Genomic DNA, 21,874 nt, shown 5'->3' with positions numbered 1-21,874 from the left:
TTATACTATAGAAAACATTGCTCCTTTATGCTTGGACCCCCTCAATAAAAACCTCTGATGATCTATTTTTCTTTTGCTTTTGGGCCCCCTCAATAATAACCTCTGATAATGTATTTTTCTTTTGCTTATTAAGAGTTTTTGGTTTGTAGCCTCCCCCAACCTGAAACTGAAAAATGTTGTTTGGTTGTGTTCACCCCCCCCCCCCCCCAACTAAATTTACGTACGGGTCTATTCTCCATCCCTGAGGTTTTCTTTCACCAAAGAAAGATTAATTGGTAACAGTTCAGATATATCACTGTATATAGCAATATTTACGGAAGGGAATATTCTCGTTTAATTATGAAGATGTGACAGTAACTCAGTCACAGCCACAGTGAGTGTAACATTTATTTAATATTATTGTTAATGTTTACAAATGGTGAAATACTGATACTATGAAATTTTAATGGATATATAGAAAATATACAAGTACATCCATTTATTGTAAATCACATACATGAAAAGCTTTTTTTTTCAAGCAATTGGAAATTCTTCATTTTTTTCATGAAATTATTGTATTTCGTATATATAATAATTTATTTCGTATTTTAATTCAGTCAACAAGTCATTGTTGCAGCCTAGTTCCCTTCATTATTTTCAGCAGTTCAGCGACAGAGATAATTAAAATGATCATTTGAGGTTTATACCCCCCCCCCCCCCCCTCCCCACCAAATGAAACTGAAAAAATGTTTGGTTTTGGTCCCCTTCAACAGTTCAACTGAAATTGATTCTTACTTACCATGCTTCCAGGCTTAACTATGAAGATGTGACAGGGAGTGTAATAACAATTGTTCAGACGGATACATAAGCTGATATACGTATCAAATTTTAATGGATAGATAGAAATTAATATACAGTTACAACCATTTATTATAAACTACATAAAGATAATTTTTCAAGCAATTTGAAATTCTTCATTTTTTTATGATAATATTTTATTTCGTATATATGTTTATAGGTTTATTCGTATCAACAAACCTGTGTACGAGTTAATAACGCAGCTTGGTCCTGCATTTTCAGTGACAGAGAACCAGAATAAGATTGCAGGGAAACAAGCCTTGTTACAAGGTTTGAGGTTTGTTTATTTTAAATTTACACTTTTTAAAAATTATTATTATTATGCAAAACTCTGTGTGCAGATGAATTGTAGTACGACTGCTACCCCAAGATGGGAATAATAAAATACTCTGCTCCTGGGACAGACTGTCACTTGTCAGTGACTATTTACAAAATCTGATACACACAAAGTAAGACAAAGATAACAAAGATTTGATGGATGTTTATTTACAATGAATAACTATAAAAAACTGGTACCTCCAGTTTTACAAAGTATAAATGGAAAAAAAATGATATGATTGATAATAAAATTTTGAGAGGGTTTAATTTAATAATTTGGAAAATAAAGATGATTGAACTTTATTAAGAATTTTACTTGAACTAATTAGTTGAATTTGGATCGGGCTCGGAATTCCTAATATTTGGATTAAGTATGGCGCCTAATATGAAGAGGATAAATTTTTGAGAGAAAAAATTAGTAAGTTATTGGGATGTACCCTTAAAAATGATACCGAAATCGGTATGCAGTGCTCGGAAACGGGAAGATGGGCTTACCCGTAGCTAATGTGCTTAGATCAGTGGACGCAAGAACTCGCAGTCCACCGAGACTCTCGATACACGGCCTTATATAGTGTGAGTTCACAAAAGAAATGGTCACCCAACCGTTTATTAGAGAGATAAATTATTTAGATAAATATGAGTTTTATCACAGAATATTTACATTTTAATGTTATAAGTCGTTTTGCGGTTCATTTATTTGCGGTCACTGTCCCACGTGCATACATGCCAACTTTTTAAAATCTCCTTGGGGGAGATTGCGCGTGACAACATTTTTCAAAGTTCTAAATTTGCGGCATTTTGTCATGAAAATAAGTATTTGTTGGTTTTTTTTTTAAATATTAGTCTAATACCTTGTATCATATATTATCACTACTTCAAAAAGTTTTTTTTTTCTCTATCAACTTCAACAAAAACACACTATTATTTGGAATTTAAAAAAGGAAAATTTTAATCAAAATTATTTAATATGTTAATATAAAGATCAACATTACCCCCCTGCCCTATGCAATGTCATACACATACAGATTATTACATGGATAGGGATGTTAAACTTAATTACAAATAAGCTGGAGCAAGTTACTAAAAGAGTTCATGCAGTAACTGTCTTTGTGTATTGGTAAATTACACATTTTATAAAGCTACTAAGTCACAGACACACAATTTGTATTTTTTTTTAATCAAAGGGAATACTAAGAAGTCACTTTTAATGTTTTTCATACAAAGTCTGTAAAAGGCAGGGTCTTCTCCTTCATAACTTTTTGTGAACCACTCCTGGAATTCTGCTAAAAAACTAACGGTTTGTACTTGCAGACGCATCTTTTCAAGCTGGATTTTTGCAGTGTCTTTTCCATGATCAATGACGTAGTTGTAATTATAGTGCACAATGCTGTATTTCCTAAACTTGAAAACCTTTTATTAACAGCTTATACGTATATTGTCAAATTTTGCTGTGAAGTGTGAACTCGTCACAAGTTTGTATCCTGTCGTGTGTATTTCTAAAATTTCCACATCTGGCATGATTGTCTAGGTTAATATACACTGTTAATGAGAATCGGGAGCAATTAAAACCACAGTAATGACTGGTAGCACAGTTGACACCTTGTTGATTACCTGTTATCAGCGGCAATAAACAGATATCTACCGATAAACATTCGAACTGCCATCTTTTTTCAGACGGAAATGCGGTATTATTCAAAGCGGATCGGTAAAAAATCCGGAATTCCTAAAAATCGGTAGAAATGGGATTAAAAAATATATCGGTAGACAAGTGGTAGATGGGGTTAAAAATCAGTAGACTCCCGAAAAAATCGGGAAAGTTGGCATGTATGCACGTATGATTACCTGTTTACATTCACCTACTGACCTAGAGTCTTCAAAATATACCTTCTGTAATCATGACTGTTGTAATCTTGTTTTTATGTTAGTTTACCATATATAACTTGACTGTTGTATAGATTTATAGCGATCACTGCAAGCTTTTAATATTTAGGTGAAGAGAAATTTCAGACTATCAATCACAGGCACTTGTTTCATATACGGTGCACCCCTACTTATTTTTACCACAAGGTATCTAACTCAACTTCAGGCACACCCGCTTCAAGCTCGTATTTTGTTCATATATCATTATCAATCATTAACCTACTTTTAAATGACATCGTTCGCTTCAAGAGACTTTGTTCTTGTCAAATAAATCGTTTCAGAAGTCTCTTGTCGAGCCTCTTTATTGTAAACCACCCATTTATTCCTCGAAAATTACCTCGATACATTTTAAGACTTTAGATGGGATACAATTTCCAGTTGGGGGTAGAATAAAACCAGAGACTTCCGAGTATTCCATTCCGAGGTCTCTGGTTTTGTCCTTCATTTATAACCCCAACCGCAAAGGAGTATTCTACTTAAGTATTGTAGTGTGGTCCCTTTTTACACCCTTGGTTTACCGGTTAAATATTAGCGTACGGTATTTTGATTGTTTTCATTGTGTATAACGAAGTATTTCTAATTAAAACATTGTGTATTTATAGTGAATAATTAAACATATAAAAGAATACAAGCCTATTTTTAACGCATATCGCACTAAAAAATCCCGGAACATTTTCCCCCGATCAGACTATGGTTTCTCTATTACATGGAAATGGGCAGAGATATTTAGATTAGATGCTATAAAAAGAAGATCTTGGAATTATATTTTTCATTCAAAGATGAATTATATGTTCAAGATTCACAATCAACTACAAATACAATTTTCTATTTACAAAACTTTGGCAATAAAAGCTGTAACAAGATGAACCAATCAAGTCCATGCTGATCGATATAAAACTGAGTACGTTTCAACTGAGAACTAGCACGTTTACTGGGGGCATTTACCCATAACGATACAAATCCACTTGGCTTGTTATGATTCTTAACAGGTCATAAAGAGGTTAAATGAAGTCAACGAAGAGATTCAAAATCATAATACTTTAAATTAGAAAACATAGAGCACAAGGTTGTTCAACAAAGATATTTTCACTCAACCTTTACACATATAATATACACATTATATTTCAAACTCGACTCTGAACAAACCTGTGCTCAGTGTTTACGAAAGCTTTGAAGTGTGTACCTGTCACTAATTTCTTTTGATATTCATGAAAATCAAAGGACCGTACCTTCAACGCGCAGCTTCATATGCTGCCTATATCTATTGTTTGACATTCTTAGATGATGATTCAAATAATAAAGACATTAATTAATAATAAAATTTAATTTTTAAAAATCTTAATAAATGTTCGAAATTTGACGAGTAACCGGGGACCACAGATAAGCCTTATTGAGACTTGTTCTTTGTATGGAAAATTACCTTGATACATTTTAAGACTTTAGATGAGATACAAATTTCATTTTTTTCACAGGTCATGGGGTTTCAACTTAAAAAATAAAAATTCTCACAGTTAAGATATGTTGAAAATTTTAGCTTGACATGTTGATAATTTGCCAAATTATTATGTAATAAAAGGGACTTTATATGATCACCCGGCACTGTCGCTTTAGTTCAGTCTTCACAACAATTCTTTTTCAGCACATGCCCTTTGGGCATGTAGACCTATCATTTTTACCCAGCCCATTCATATTTGTACATGCCCTACTCAAAATTCTTACATTTACCAGTATTGTGCAACAAAAAAAACCTATTAGGTATAAAGGTTTTATATTAATTTTTTCAGCGTCATAAACCAACCATGGCCTGTGATTGCCATTTTCTAAAGCGTTTTTGTTCATAAATAACTTTTGATTTGCATGCTGGTCATTTGTTGGCTGGTTTAGCTGAACTGAATTTCAGAAATGGGATCATGACTGTAGTGCCACAGTATGTGGCATTGATGAACGTCTCGTAATTTAGCAAGAAACTTCAATAAAACAAATAGGTTAAACTAAACACTTCAATGATTAGGTTGACAATCATTTGACAGGTTGTATCGAGAATGTAGACAGGCAATCCATCTAAGACATTACATATAGCAACGTTTAAGCGAATAATTGGGGTAGGACAGAATACAGGGCAAGTAAAGATCGTACAATGAAGGAAGATTCACATATGCCCTCTTCGGACATGTAATTTGGCAATTTTTACATGCCCGGCTGCAAATTTAACAGGTCCCTGGCATTGGATTCCCGGGTTATTTGGAAGACTGTTAGTTTAGTTTCATGAGGTCTGACAACATTGATTCTCAATGTCTGCTCCCTCTACCCCATACACTTATCTTGATAAAATTATATAAATTATATTATAAATTATATCATTAATTATATAAATTGATATAAATTATATAAATCGGTCTTGTTTATACAATTTTACAATGTCATAAACAGCTGCTTAAGTGTATATAATATTGTAAATGGATTTATATATAGGATTAGGGAAAGATTCCTCACTTGATTATGCCAGCATATTTTGCTCGTAGGAGTTTATTATCTACCACACATGATCAATGTCACTTTTGGACATGAATGACTTTTGACACCTTAACTTCAGTTCAAATCAACGTTAACTTTATGTGACGTCTCTCTGAATCTTTTTTGGCATGTAACTTGGGTAAAAACAATTAAGTACTCTCGATGCATTTGATTTCTCTTAGCCCGTTTAAACACTTCCTAGGTCTATACCAGTTTTTGCAGGGGCGAAACTATATAGATGTTGGAAAAGAAACCCATCCCCTTTTTGACGTATTTGGTTTTCGAGGGGTGAAAATTTTCAATGTTACACTCAACTACATGCAACATTTATTATATTATACTGAATGTTTTATACAAATACAAATAATAGTGAACCTTGAGCGCATAAATCTGCGCAGTCACTATTTTTTTGGTATATTACCTGTCGACAAGCAGTGTTGACTGTTGTGACACTAGAGGGCATGGCTTCATTATTCAGCGGGTAATAGTGCTTTTTAACAAATGTTTCTTGATGAATCAGATTAATTCATCTTATGTACCTGAAAGTACAATATTAATTAATTGTCATCATTTTCCTATATTAGCATTTTTACTGGTAATGGTTTTGAAATTATAGGAACATGCACTGTTCAAAAAGTCTTAAAATGTTGTTTTGGCTCAATTTCTTTGTTAGATTACTGTGTTGAACTAAGGCAGGTCAATTTAAGTAACATGATCCTATAGATTCCATGTACATTTAATACTGTAAAGTAGACAAATTTATTGTTCTCACAAGTAGTTCTCAAACATTGATTTAAGTTGGTCTCCCAAAGGATGTAATAATGCAATTGGTCTGCTTAAGGTATAATATAGACATGCATATTTTATTTTGAATTTGTATTATGTCAATCATTAGAAATATATGGATCTTAATTAAAAACATTGTTTTTATTAGAATTTAAGATATGTATAATAGGCATATATTCTTCATACTTTTCCATAATTAAGTCCTTTTTTACAGGGTCTCTGCTAGAATCATTTGGACCCCAGTGTAACAAATCTATTGAAAGAGAGAAAATCTCAGCTCAAGGATCAACATGTCTTTATTCCAAGAAAGGTAAATTGATAATTTTTTCTGCTAAAATACTCTTTTATAAATTATAATATCAATGCAAAAGAATGAACAAACAACATACCTAACAACATTTTGAAAATGAAAGTGCAATAACAGTTAATAATTATGATCAGTCGAATGAATGTTAATAATCCAATCAAAGTCGTTGTTGTATATCATTTTTGCTAGGGCTGTGTATTGAGCAAAAAAAGAATACATTTTTTAATGCTATATGCAATATATATTGGATTCTTTAACAATTCTGTCAAAAAAGTCTTATAAATCATTATGCATGAATTTTATAAAAATAATAATTGTTTTGCAACTCATTTTTAATTTTTTGTCTCACCGTCTTAAAGAATTACACTTCAAATTCAAACTTTTCTTGACTGTAAAGTCAACATGTTAGGTAAAGTTGTCTATGTATTTTTATGATTTTGTAATAATCATCTAAGATGTGCTACCTCCTTAATGATTATATCATTTTTGATCAGTTTTAATTCAAAACAGTTACAGGTAAATATAATCTTTGGTGATTGAAATTCCCAACCTTTTCACAGAATTACATGTACATAAAAAAAAACCTGCCTGCCCAAAATGTATTGGAATTACGTTATTTTTTTGATACGATATATTCATCAATCTAGATATGTATCAATATATTTGATGCAGCCCTAATTATTGCTGGTTCATAGAATAACTAAAAAATAAACAAATACCAAATGTTGGCATGGTTGGCATTGCAACTGTATCTTACACATTCAAATCAGGCCATTCTTACGAGTTTTGGAACATGTTGGGTTCTACACTAGTTCCGCTACTACAGAGAAGACAGCTTGTTTTCAAACTGTGTCATTCAAAGTTTCAGTATATGAGAAACACAACAAATCTGAATGCTTAGCCATTACACTAAATGATGAATCTTCTTTATTGTGTTATTTATTGACATTTGACAATCATGATTTTATAAATCATTTTGAAATTTTTAAAAACAAATTAAAGCAATTCCCATCAATTCCTCCCTAGACAAATATATTAATGATAATTTTTACAGCAATACCTTGCTGTAAATTTCAATTCAAGTGATTTGATTTTTGATTTTTTTTGTTTGTTTGTATATTTATGGTTAATTTATCCTCAGAAGAAAAATTAATAAGAAAGTAATTTTATTAAAATTTTATAACTTAAATAATGTCTAGATTCATGTATTGAATCATATAATTGTTTTGAGATATGTATCATATATCATAAGGTCTGTGTGTTATCCCAACCCTATATACCTACATATCACGATGTATCATTTCAGCATTTATTTGTTAGTTTCTATGTTCAAAATTGCTTTTGAGAATTATTTTTACTCATATTGAGATGCCACTGTCCCACCTGCCTGCTAACGTGGAAACAAAACTCCCCTCTGTAACAAAAGAGTGCACCAATGGAGATAATCTCAAAACTTGTGTAGTAGGATCAACTCCTAACAATGCACCACTTTTATATTCATTGCTTAAGGGTTTATTCTTACTAATGAAATAAGTTGTGGTGATGCATATATTTACTGTAAGACATTTGTAATAATGAAGCATTTGTGAGATATACCCTTTATCAGTTATTTACAAACAAGGCATTTGAAGAGGACGAGCACAGTGCATTTTTTTTATCTGAAGTTAAGGTGATTTTAAGCAAAAAAACATTTCTTGTCCATATTTAGAAAGCAAAATATTTTGACTTAGTTTGAAGTTTTTTAAACCCATTAAACTTGTTAAAAAATTAAGTATGTAAACTAAATTTTGAATAAAGAGTTGGTCCTCTGTGTAAAACTTGCTCTGTGAGCAAGTTGAAATTACAATGCCTTTCATGATTCCTTCACAAAAAATGGGGTGATGACCCACAATATTAATAAATGTAGATTGAACATCTTATTTATGTCAGTTATTGTGTTAAATGAGCTTTCAACCATTTTATGCTTTATGGTTTTAAATAATATTTTATATTTCATAAATTAAACAGTGAAATTTCCAAAAAAAAAAAATTTATTGATTTTTAAACTGTTGTTACATTTAGGCATGTGGGTATATGTACATATCCTGTTAAAGTCTTTGTGTATCACATTATATCATGATATACTTCAGACAAATTAGTACACCTGTAGTTTTGAATACAATTCATACATCGATTTCATTTGCCGCAATGGTCTCTTTAATATTGCAATAATGCATTTGGTCTTCCTAATGCATGTATAATGCAGGTACTGTATATACTCTATGTCCAACTTATAGGTGAGTCATAAAAAGATTAGTATTTTGAAACCAGGTTAAAACATCAGAGCATTGATTTGAAATTGTCAATTGATTCTGGCAAAAAGTTGTACCGATTTATAAGCAGGTCAATAGCAAATCCCTCCAAAATAACCTCAAAAAATGCAACTGACTTATAGGTGGACCACCTTATAGGCGAGTATATATGGTATAATAGTTTTTGTTGAATTTTGCTAATAGCAAAACACTATGAATAATGAATTTTGGAAAAAAAGATAATTAAGTTTAATGATGCATGTATGTAGTATAGAAATATTGTTCATATGCCTGTACATGGTACAAATATGCATTTTACAGAGTGTACATATGCCAGAATCATATGGACCGCAGACTGGCCCTGGTGATTCCGTTAAGAAAAAAGAGGAAAAATCAGTGCTTGTGCTCAATGGTCATTGGACAAAGGTAAATAGATTTATTTCATGAAACTAAACATGTAAATTAGTAGGATATTAAAGTATCACAATTAAAATACATGTACTGAATTATATATATGTGGATATCAGTTGGTCTCCTTGATGGAGTTTAATGCATTTGTTATCCCTTTTAAGTGGATCTTTTAAATATTATGCAGTTTATTTAGAAGCTCTTTATTATCTGCACTGTTTACTTTTACAAGGTGTATGCCAGAATTTTTTCAAGAACAGTCTGAATCTGACATGGAAAAAAAGAAGAAACACAGCCTTCCCTGTTTATAAATCTACATTCTGACAAAGGGTAATTTTGTTTAGTTCAATTAGAAGTCATACATGTGATAAGTCAAAGACCACAAAACTGTACAGGAGCCATAAAAAAAACTGGAATTTGGGTGAAAAAACTGTACACTGCCAATTAAAAAACGGTACAAAAAACGGTATAAAATATCACTTAAATTCTTCTGATAAGGCACCTTATTTATAAACCAATAAATATATATTGTTGCAAATGTCTATTTTAAAAGTTGTAATGGAGATTTGAATGCTTTAAAATTTCATATATTGTGTTATATAATCACAATGTTCTTATGAATCAACTATGAATTAAGCTAGTTTAGATGATAGTTTTTTTGCCAGCTTTATATAGTATTAATGTGAGAGTCAATGTCTCCATGCAATTTACATCTTGTTCATATTACTGATATATACATCATCAATGCTAAATAACAGCACCAAATACAATCATACATAAATTTCAGCACATAAAAACTTAAAACGATATGCTTTATTTCAGGGTAATCATGGTAATAAACATCGTGTATTTTATACCTACGGAGATCTGGGTCAGATTCATGTATATTGATTAAGTCATGTATGTCAACTTCAGAAGTTGGCTTAATTTTTTTTCAATCAAATTACGAAACATTAACAGTTATAATTAAGTACCCCTTTAAAAATAAAGCTACCTAAAGGGGTATCTTGATACGGATTTATAACAAGATAATTATCCTAATTGGCAGTTCACACCTTCACACGTGATGGTTTGTGTACACTACACAATTATCAGAAGGTCAAGTGTCAAACACAGGTGACGTTTTCCAGTGTCTCGCGAGCGAGAATGAGAGGAAAATGGTGGCATTTAGCGAGAAATTCAAAATACTGTACAAATTTTCATATTCCGTGAATTTTGGTGTCCCGCCGGTACACGATGAATGGGCTCGAAAAAACGGTACATTTTGCGTACCGCCTGTACATATCACATGTATGAGAAGTGCACATTTAATTTCAGTTGCTTTCCTTGATGATATAGCATTTTTATTCCCTTATGAACAATATGTATACAGTGGCGCCTCGTTAATCCGGACGCCTCTGTCCCAAATGAAATCGTCCGGATAAGTGATTCACTTCTTAAAAGAAGTACCCTCTCAAAGCATGTACATATGAACATAGTGGTATCAAATGTGAAGGCAAAGAAAACACCTTTATTTTACCTTGACTTATTGATTTTATTTTTATAGTTTTAAAAGAAATAATTAATATTTAAAAAATTAAAAAATTAAAATGTAATTTACAAGATGAAAAATGGATAGACAGTTTTATGTTGAGACTTCCTCTTCTAACACAGGAAACTTTACTTGCCTTCTATGTGACGTGTAGTTACATGGGCTGACCAAATTTTGATCTGCTACTGTTTTATTTCGGCACATCTTTTTTTATTCATTCAAGCTCATATTAAGGAGAACTGTTAATTTTCACCATTGAGAATGTTCAAATCACTAACCGCATATATTCACTACATAGGGAAGAAGTAACTAAGTAAGTAACTAAACACTGTAATCAGTGTACGTATTGCAAACATTCAACGTAAATACAAGCCATATTCAGGATTATCAATACTTTTTCTATAAAACTATAAGTTACATACCTAGAAAAAAACGTGATCGGCATTTACAACTAACGCCAGTTACATATTTCTTAGGGCATCAAATAGAAATATATTTTCTTCTGAATTATGTATCATAATAAATTGTCTTATGAAAAGAAAAAAAAGTTTCAAATAATGTACGTTTTGAGAATTGGAAAATCGTATTTTGATAAACTTACGCAACTCAATACCACAAGGAAATCTTGTGATTTATTATTCAGTAAAAAAATTTATTTACAACTCTCCGATATTCTCATAAATTTAAATACCGTTAGCAATTTATTCTATTCTGAACGGATTTATATTTAATTAATGCACAGTTTAAGGCTAGCTAAATTCTTCGGGCTTTATAATATAAAAGACGTGTGTTTTTTCTGAGGTAAACACGCGCTAATTATAGACGCTATTGTTTAGAGGTCACAGGTAACCGCCTTCAAACTGACTCCACGGACAATGTTTTTACAATAATTATTACTACTGCAAGAAAGGTGTGAAAAGTCGTTCCTCGAAAAATCACCGTCCGGATAAACGAGTCATTTTTCAATGAAATATTACGCTTTGTAGTAGAAATTGACCGTCTGGATCCGGAACGAGAATTTCCGGATTAATGAGACGGAATAAAGTGGAAAAAATCAGTTCCCAAAAAATATCGTCCGGAAGGTGAAGTGTCCAGATTATTGGGGTCCGGATTACTGCGGCGCCACTGTACTTGTAAAGCATGTATCACAAAATCTTCTGCAAACAAAGTTTTGGGTGTATATTGTTTGTTGCTTAACGTCCCTCTTGAGAATTTTTCACTCATATGGAGACGCCGCCACTTGCCAATGGAGAGCTGCAAATTTTTGTTCTATACTCAGCACTTACGGCCATTGAGCATTGAGGGATCTTTATCGAGCCAGCTCCTACTGTGACACAGGACCTCGGTTAATACGTCTGTCTCATCTGAAGAACAGGTCTCCACGTTCCACAGTGGGATTCAAACTCGCTATGTAAGGATCAGCTTCTTTCTCCACAACTCTAGAATAGACACTCTAACCACTGCATCTGCTCTACTTTGGCAACTTTGGGTGTATATAAGCATGGGTGTATATAAGCATAGGAATCATCATGTCCATCTGTCTGTTCATGTGTTTGACCACTTGTGTGACTAGCTTTTTTGTTCCAATTCTGGCTGAGATAAATTGATTTAGGTCATCTAAATACAAACAAATTAAGGGAAATTACTATGGTATTGGGATGAACATTCTGGAATACTGTCTCATTGTTCCATTGTAGTTGGTCTCTTTAATGTTGTAATAATGCATCTGGTCTTCCTAATGCATGGCATACACTGTATGCATGTATAATGTTGTTAAAGTTGGCTGAATGTAAAAAAGTTCTTGCGTAATGACAAAGGTAAATAGATTTAGTTCATGTAACTAAACATGTAAATTACTAGGGTATTAAAATCTCAAGTCTTGAATACTGATTTACATGTGGAGAGTAGTTGGTCTCCTTAATGCAGTAATAATACATTTGGTCTTCCTTATGCATACTGTATATTATATAAATTTAATGACTGACATGTACGAGGGTTGATCCAAAAGTTCGTGGAATTTCTTCATATTTTATTAGGTCACCTGAGTCACTCAGGTGACCTATTGCTATCTGTTTTCATCCGTCATTGTGCGGGTGTGCGTCGTGCGTAAACTTTTCACATTTTCGACTTCTTCTCAAGAACCACTGGGCCAATTTCCACCAAACTTGCCACAAACTATCCTTGGGTAAAGATGATTCAAGTTTGTACAAATGAAGGGCCACGCACTCTTCCAAGGGGAGATAATTAAGAATTAATGAAAAATTAATGGTATCTATAAAAATCTTCTTCTCAAGAACCACAGGACCAGGTAAGATTAAACTTATATGGAAACATCATCAGGTTATGTAGACTCAAGTTTGTTAAAATCATGACCCGCGGGGGTAGGGTGGGGCCACTATGGACGATCAAAGTTTTATATAGAAATATATAGGAAAAATCTTTTAAAATCTTTTTCTCAGGAACAGCAAAGCCATGATTGGTCATATGTATATGGAAGCATCCTCAGGTAGTGTAGATTCAAGTTTGTTCAAAGCCTGACCCCCTGGGATAGGGCGGGGCCACAATGGAGGATCAAAGTCTAACATAGGAATATATAGGAAAATTTCTTCTCAAGAACTGCAAAGCCATGATTAGTTATTTTGATATGATCGAAGTTTTACATAGAAATACATAGAAAAAATCTTTAAAAATTTTCTTCTCCAGAACCACTGGGCCAAGAAAAATGAAACTTAACTGGAAACATCCTCAGGTGGTGTAGATTCAAATCATGAACCCCAGGGGTAGGGCAGGGCCACAATAGATGATCAAAGTTTTACATGGGAATACATTGGAAAAATCTTCTTCTCCAGAACCACTGGGCCAAGAAAGATGAAATGTGTAAACATCTTCAGGTAGTGTAGATTCAAGATTGTTAAAACCTTGATCCCCAGGGGTAGGGTGGGCCACAATGGACAATAAAAGTTTTACATTGGAATATGTAGGAAAAATCTTGAAAAAATTCTTTTCTCAGAACAGCAAAGCCATGATTGGTTATATTTACATGGAAACATCCTCAGGTAGTATAGATTCAAGTTTGTTCAGATCATGACTCTGGACTCTGGGGATAGGATGGGGCCACAATGGACGATCAAAGATTTACAAAAGCTCCTTCTATCAGTTTATTTTATACTCTATGGATCTTCTATGGATTTTTGTTTTATACTCAGGTGACCGTTAAGGCCCTTGGGCCTCTTGTTATTTATTAGTGAAAGTGGTTGAATACTGATTTACATGTGGAGAGTAGTTGGTCTCCTTAATGCAGTAATAATACATTTGGTCTTCCTTATGCATACTGTATATTATATAAATTTAATGACTGACATGTACGAGGGTTTATCCGAAAGTTCGTGGAATTTCTTCATATTTTATTTATTTATTAGTGAAAGTGGTTGAAAATTACAAATAAGAATATAGACACTTGTTGAATTTTTTTAATAAAAAATATTTTAAATATTAATGATAGTAACTCTATGGCAGTTGCCATAGCAAAGGATGTTTGAAAATGCAGGTTAGACATTTACTCGTTCATTATAATTTTAATTCTTAATACGTGAAATAAGAAAAAAATCTGCACCAAGTGGCAAATAAAATGAGAATTTTGTCATAATTACGATTGCTTGACCACTAATATACCTTTCTGTGAGAGTTTTACTGATTTAACTTGATATTTAGATTATTAGTTAATGATTTCTTGTTCATCTTTTAATTGTTAGAGAACATTACATTTTGGTCAAGTTATAAGTTTTGTTAAAATCTTGGGAACACTCTGACTTAAAGGGGTATACTACTGATATAGGCTGGAGAAAAATGCATTAAGCAACTGATTTACCAGTGGCGTTAGAAATTTAAGAAAAATAGAACTTCCATGGAGGTTGATTAAGGTGTGGCCGCCTTTTGGAGGGTCTGTTTTCCTCGTAGACAAATTAAGCGTTGATGGACGTTGACCGCTGACGTACTGTGCTTGACTTTGCTACTGAAATTGGAACACCATATGGAAAGATGGGGAGTATTTTTGAAATATGAGTGTAATATGAAGATAAGTCGATCGGTGTGAGAGGATACCCAGGCTTTTCTTGAGAGAGAAAAGGAGAAAAAGGCAGAATATTCTGTAGAATTACTTAGTTGAATTGAACATGAGGGTGAGATGCTCCTATAACGCTCCTATAATGTGACATGACATACCGGTACTTAACTTGACGTTACGTCGAAGTCTCCCCCTGATTTTACAACTATCAATGTTCAGAAAGCTCGTGTGACCTTATGGGTAATTGGAACATGGTGAAAATTTCCAGTATTGTTGCATAATGACTCTATATTATAAATATGCCTATTGTTTGCTTTCATCAAATCACAATAAAATTTTAGAAATAATTAAATTTCACGAACTCTTGGATCAACCCTCATATTAGAAAAAAGATGGATCTAAGATTGAACAGGTTATAATTCACCTGAGTCATTTAAATTACTTATTGCTATCTGTTTTTGTTCAGTCACCATGTTTCAAGTATTGTATGTAAACTATTGAACATTTTCAGCTTCTTTTCTGGAACCAGTTTCAACTAATTTCTCAGTTGAAGTATACAGACATAATATAGAAATGATTTTATCGACTTTTGCAATCTATCATGAGTTAAAAAATGTAAATATAAGCATTTAATTGTAAATATTGAACATTAAGCATCTCATAACCAGAGTTGGAAATTACTGACTGCCTGAGGCAGTCTGTTTTTCAGGTAGGCAGGGACAAACTTTAGATTAACCTCAGTGGTCGGGGTCATTTAAACAGCTAGTTCCTGTTTTCCATTTTTTTTTCAGGGTATAGTAAGTCTATAGAAAATAAGTAAAATATAGTATATCAAAGGAACACTTCTAGTTAAAAATATGAGTTGACCTATAGGACCAATATTGGTTTCAGTCTTTAGAAAAAGCTTATCGATATATGTTTCGGACACTGACTTTAAGCCACATGTGTGTAGTTTCTTGTTTCTCATGTATTGCTTTAGTTCTACATTAATGGTAATCTAACAACCAAGCTTTATGACAAATGAGATGGCTTTAACTTTTCAATTGTCAACTTCCTTTACTTATTCAGCAATATACCTTCATCACCTGCACACAGAGTTTATATCTCTCAGTTGATTCGATACGCAAGAGCATCCTCTAATGAGGTAACTTATTGACAAACAAGTTGCTGAAACAGGAATATCAGCAGTCTTGTTTAAAGTCATCATTTTGTAAGTTCTATGGTCGATACAATGACCTTGTCAGCAAATACAATTTATCATTAAGTCAAATGCTGACTGACGTTTTTCATACTTATTGTTAGGCCTTTATTTACATACTGAATTGTTGATGGATTTTTCCATTGTTTCCCAGTTGTGACAAGGAGCACATGGCGAGTGTGACCGGTCTGCAGAGGATGCTCACTCCTCCATGGCACCTGATCCCACCTCTGATGTTTTGGAGGTCCGTGTTTACTCTGCTCCTATTTTGTATTTTTTGATGGGCTTTTGAGCTTGAATACTGTTTGTTATCTCGATATATTTCATTCTAGTCAACTGTGTGTTCATATGATCTTACCTCAGTATTTACAGAATGATACATCCTTTGTATGAGGGTCATTCTTGATGTCTGACTGAGTAATGGCAACGGGACATAAAACCTTAACTGACCTTAGCACATTCTTTTCTAATCTGAAAACCCTAATGCATTTTTAGCATAACATATCGCTAATGCACACATTTTTCCCTAGGAATGAACTGCATCAACTCTGCATAGAACAGTATCTCTCCCACTGGCACAACAGTACTATTACACGTCATTATGTTCTTGAAAGGAAAACACAGCAATTATTGCTCAGCATGATTTTTTTTCCTGACACCTGCAGTATCGAGTAACATAAAGTGAATGATTAGTGTCCTCAAACAAAGTGTGCTTACAATGAGGTATAGTTCCGGTTAATTGCGTTTAGTTAAAGAGAATTTATGATCTGCATTTCTATAGATGTCTTTTATATCAACACCAAACATGCATTTAAGGAAGAAAATATAAGTAAAATGCAAAAGCCTGTATAAAAAAATCAAAGTGCAAGGACAAGTGCACTTAAGCAATGCTTAATGGGCCCTTTTTCAGTGCTGTATTACTTTAGAATATATTACCAAATTGTTCTCTTTTGGTAATAGTTGAACACAAGTGGACATTTCTAATTAAAATCATGTTAAAACATCACCTAAATCAGCATGGATTTGAAACAAATGAAGTTTTTTAAATGCCTATAGGTCCGGAAAAGTCATATCAAACCTGTTTTGAGTTTCGATCGTTTATTTAAATCAAGGGAAGGAGACATTTAAATCAGACACTTGAACAATCTGATGGTGGATCTTTGACAGGTGCGTTTGCCGAATGATACTTGCGCTATTTTACCCGAGAAAAAAATCGAATGAAGTTGTATAGATGCCTGTATCGATAGTGATCAAACTAAGAAATTTGCACGCTTGCATTTGAAATAATACAATAAGTATTAACATTAGTTCCTATAAATTTTAAAATGAAAAAAAGTGTATTTAGGTGGCTTTCAATACTGATACCATTGTCTTGCATGAATGTTAAAAATGTTTGACGCTTTTATTTATGATGACATTTTAACGACTCTAAACTCTCCTAACCCTCCCGTGTTCTTAAAACCAAATACATACAAACTTCTCTATGCCGCACGACTTTGATATAATGATACAAAACGTGGCTATGTTTTACAGTGAGCATCTTTGAGGAATGTTTACCTGGGTAGAACTCACGTGACTACCGGTATTTTAAGTAATTTATTCCATGGGTGGGTTCAACATAGGTCATACAGGTAAATAGCTCTCACTTGCTATAGGAAAAACATTGAACTTTTCATACATTTTTAATATTTTAAGTACAAGCCTAATCTTGTACAAATTTCCTACTTTCACACAAGTTTTATAAATATATAATGCGTTTTTTGTCAATCGCACAAGTTTGTACAATGTTAGGCTGACAATAAACAAAAGCTTTGAAATGAATGACTGTCCTCGATTTACTATAGAAAATCACGAATGTCGGCTGACCCTTACCACATTGTATGGCTTTGCTCTTTGTATATTCATGAATTTCAGCAATAAAATTTGTTGAATCTTATGGTTTAGATATCAATTAATGATCTGAGATGGAAAATTATGCTTAATTTGATTCTTCATTTTTTCACATTTTACCGGGGCCCATAAGTGCACTCGTTCTTTAGTGTTTATACAGGTAAAAAGTTTGAAAAAATAAAAATTTGCCAACAAATGGATTCGAACCAGGACACTAAAAATGTTCATGGTGAGAGTCTGCTGTCTATCATTCTGGGCTATGCTGACTATGAGGACATTTGTAATAAATATAAACAAGTAAGATAGAAATAGGTTTTCACATTTTTTGTAGGTTTTTTTTTTTTTTTATAAATCTAGGGCAGGGGTGCCCCTAAAAAAACCTTGTTTTAAATAATTGCTTAGATCAAAATCTATCAAAATTTCATAATTTAATTTAAGGGCAGGCAAAGGGTGATGATACTGCATTTATTGGGCATAATTTTCTTATCAGAAAATTGTAGAGATATGCAAGGTTAATTAATGACAACATTTATTTTTCCTTTTTGCCTTATACTTTTGATTTTCAGTAATAAATTGAATATTGAAAAAAGCCTTTAATACTCTATCTGTTAATTTTCAGCACCTTTTCTCATGATTATAGGAGATAGAGAACAGATTATGATTTCTAACATTTACTGTTAAAGATCATTTCCTTGAGATAGGTGGAACCAACAGTCAAATACAGACACTTTTAAGAGAAGTAAAAATCTGGCTCAGGTTAAAAAAAAAATCATTTACAGTTTTATCAATTAGTAATTTTTACCTTAATTAACTGGAAAAATCTCATTTGACGATATACAGGTCAAGAATGAAAAGTTTAAAGCCTAGTAGGGATTTCGGTCAATCATTATACGTCAGGTAATCTGCAGTCCCTCTCGAGAATTGGATCTTGCCAGTGGAAAGCTGCAAATTCTGTCCTATACTCTGCACTCATGGCCATTGAGCAGTGAGGGGTCTTTTTCATGCCAGCACCTACTGCGACACGGGACCTCGGTTTATAAGGTCTCATCCGAAGGACTGGTCTCCACATCCCACAGTGGGATTCAAACCCGCTATGTAAGGATGAACTCCTTACTTCATGACTCTAGAGCAGACATTCTAACCATGGCGCCACGCTTGTGACTAGCTCAGTTTTAAAGAAATCATTGAAGATATTTTTTATCAAACTTAATATGCTGATACATAATTAGTAAGACCTATTCAACTATTTCAAAAACTTTTGACCTTTCCTGTGACCTTGACCTCACTTTCCTTTAATTTGCATTTTGCATGGTTTTAAAACCATAAGATATTGTTATCTAAGGCTATGCATCTATACATAATTTGGAGAGAATTTATCATCTATTCATTTTTTTTTAGATTTCAATTTCAATTGTAAAGAAACTATTCAAGATATTCTCATCAAACTTCATACACTTACACAAAATTTCATGTTGCATTACTATACACTCGGTGGGGCATTCATGTCCTATGGACATATTTCTAGTGTATTGCTATTTCTGTTGTTTGTTTACTTCCGGTTAGTAAGTGCCCCCGAGGGGCAAGCCGCAGTCCTATTTTCTTTTCCAGGGTTGCAACAGCGCCCCCTAGAAAAACAAGTTGTACCATCCAATCAAATTTTGTTTTGTGCTGCTTTATGCCAATGAAATTAAGGCTGGACAGCATATGTATTATATTCTGACCAATGGGGTTGCCGTATTTTCAAATAATTAGGATAGACTTACCACTTCAGTGTTCCTTTCATCACTGAAGTGATATGCATGCTCAAAAATTGACTAACGTTCATTATTGTGTCAACTGCAGAGCAGAACGACACTTAGAGATCACTTTACCTGGTGTCTGTCTGTCCGACTGTCACACCTTATATCTCCAAAATTTTGAGAGGCAGGGTTTTGATAATTAGCATTTATATATGTTTTTGAGCTCATGATACTATACTTTGAAACTGTATGAAATTCAGTTACCACACAAACTTATATTTAAATACTATGAAAATACATTGGGATCAGTATTCCACAATGAATCGTGTTGACTGACAAAGTGACAATTAAAGTAAAGACAGTCTGAAATCCCTTTCCTCGGACGATTGTTGGAAGCACCTACATGTGTATTAATAAAATGATAAATAGTTATTCCTCATAATTTCAATTAAATTATTCATTTGAGGACTGGGGAACCATATTTTCTTTGATTGCCAGATTCTATCCCAGTCTTTTACTTTTGGATCCTTTTTTTCCTTTGAGGTAAATGCTTGAACCTCCATGCTAATATTAAATTAATAGCTGACCACTCTTAGATTTATTTACCTCTTTAATGAAGATACCTAGCAGGCGACATATACATTCCTTGAAACACTCTAGTTCCTATTTGATTTTCACTAATATAATGATTATTGAAAAAAGACTAAGGTGCTCTATAGTGATCAGTCTATTCATTCATCTGTCTGTCAAATACACATATCCCTTGTTCAGAATACAGGTGACTCTAAATACTTCAAACTTTATATTTTTTAATTAGGTACATGTAGCTGCTTCGGAACATCTGAAAGGTCTATTACATTATCACTAGTTTTACTAGTTTTCTTCATGTATGATTATATTTTAAACTTTTAAATTTTTATTTTTGCCAGGTAAGAAAGAAATTCAGGAGTTCTTGGATTGCATCAAACTGCTAAAAGACCTCAACAAAAACAGTGTCTTGAAAATAAAAATGAAAATAATCAGTGAAAAAAGATGATGAGAGAAAGAGCCACTAAAAATCTTCAAGCCTTTGAGCTGAAATCTGGAAGTCAATCTGTGGACTTTACTGGTATGTCTTACTAAGTCATCATTTGTGTATAATAAATACACTAAACTGTAAACACTTGTTAAAATGTGTATAATTTTTAGATATAATTTGTACCTCACAGACTTCAATAGTTTCATGTAATTTTAGTAATAATAAAAATTTCCTGTTGTCTGGCTAGATCAGAAACTATTATTGTCCAATTTTGGATATTGTGAAATAATTCATCTAGTAAAATTGGATATGCATACATGTGTGTACACTTACATGTAAATTAATTGTTATTGCAAATTCAATCTCATTAAGTTGAATGTTGACTAATGTTTTTCATCAAAATTGTTTACACTGACTTGTTTGTGGATTTTTCCATTTGCCCAATCATGTCAAGGAGCACATGGCAGGAAATGCTTTCTCCTCCATTGCACCTGGTGTTTTTAGAGGTCTGTGTTTGCTTTGCTCCAATTTTGTATTGTTTCAATGGACTTTAAAGCTTGATCACTGTTGGTAGTCTTCATATTTTATATACTATTAGAGTACTTGAAGAGAACTGTAAAGATTTAACATACAGTATAATGCATGTATATTGCACTTCAAGTACAGTGTATGTGGTTTAGAAATGTTAATTTATCTCATAGTGCATTGAATTTGTTGAAAATTAGAAAATGTGTTGAAATTTTTTAAAAATAATGTTAGATTGCAGATTTTTTTAAATCATGCAAGTAAGAAATTGCTAAATATTTTTTAGCTTTTCTCAACAGTCTAGATGAGTTCTTGCTATATACCTAGCATTGTATCCCAGTTAAAATTTAAGGAGCAAGGTTCATTCCTAAGCTCTATCTGGACAAACTTGCATGGATTAAAGCACATTAACAGATTTACTTCAGATGCTTGACCTGATCTACATTTTCTTCATGTGTTTTTTGTTTTTGTTTGTTTGTTGTTTAACATTCCTCTCAAGAATTTTTCATCCATTTGGAGATGCCACTAC

General features: G+C 32.8%; 1 protein-coding gene and 1 long non-coding RNA gene across 3 annotated transcripts in view; both read left to right on the top strand.

The window, feature by feature from the left end:
- LOC133187776 (uncharacterized) overlaps positions 1-21,874 on the top strand; it is a 33,129-nt gene that overhangs the window by 6,116 nt on the left and 5,139 nt on the right. The window lies entirely within an intron of this gene.
- On the top strand, positions 1,035-21,580 carry LOC133187775 (uncharacterized). Of its 2 annotated transcripts, none has more exons than XR_009721241.1 (5): positions 1,035-1,114; positions 6,590-6,685; positions 9,295-9,399; positions 9,614-9,711; positions 20,732-21,580. It is a non-coding gene; the product is annotated as an uncharacterized LOC133187775 (long non-coding RNA). The 2 variants fall into 2 exon arrangements; XR_009721242.1 differs by lacking the exon at positions 1,035-1,114 and adding an exon at positions 1,540-1,728.

Source organism: Saccostrea echinata, unplaced genomic scaffold (assembly GCF_033153115.1).
Source record: "Saccostrea echinata isolate AGI-Se365-2 ecotype Australia unplaced genomic scaffold, CSIRO_AGI_Sech_v1 ptg000015l, whole genome shotgun sequence".
Classification (NCBI taxonomy): Eukaryota; Metazoa; Mollusca; class Bivalvia; order Ostreida; family Ostreidae; genus Saccostrea; species Saccostrea echinata.
This window is presented reverse-complemented; position numbering and strand designations above follow the sequence as displayed.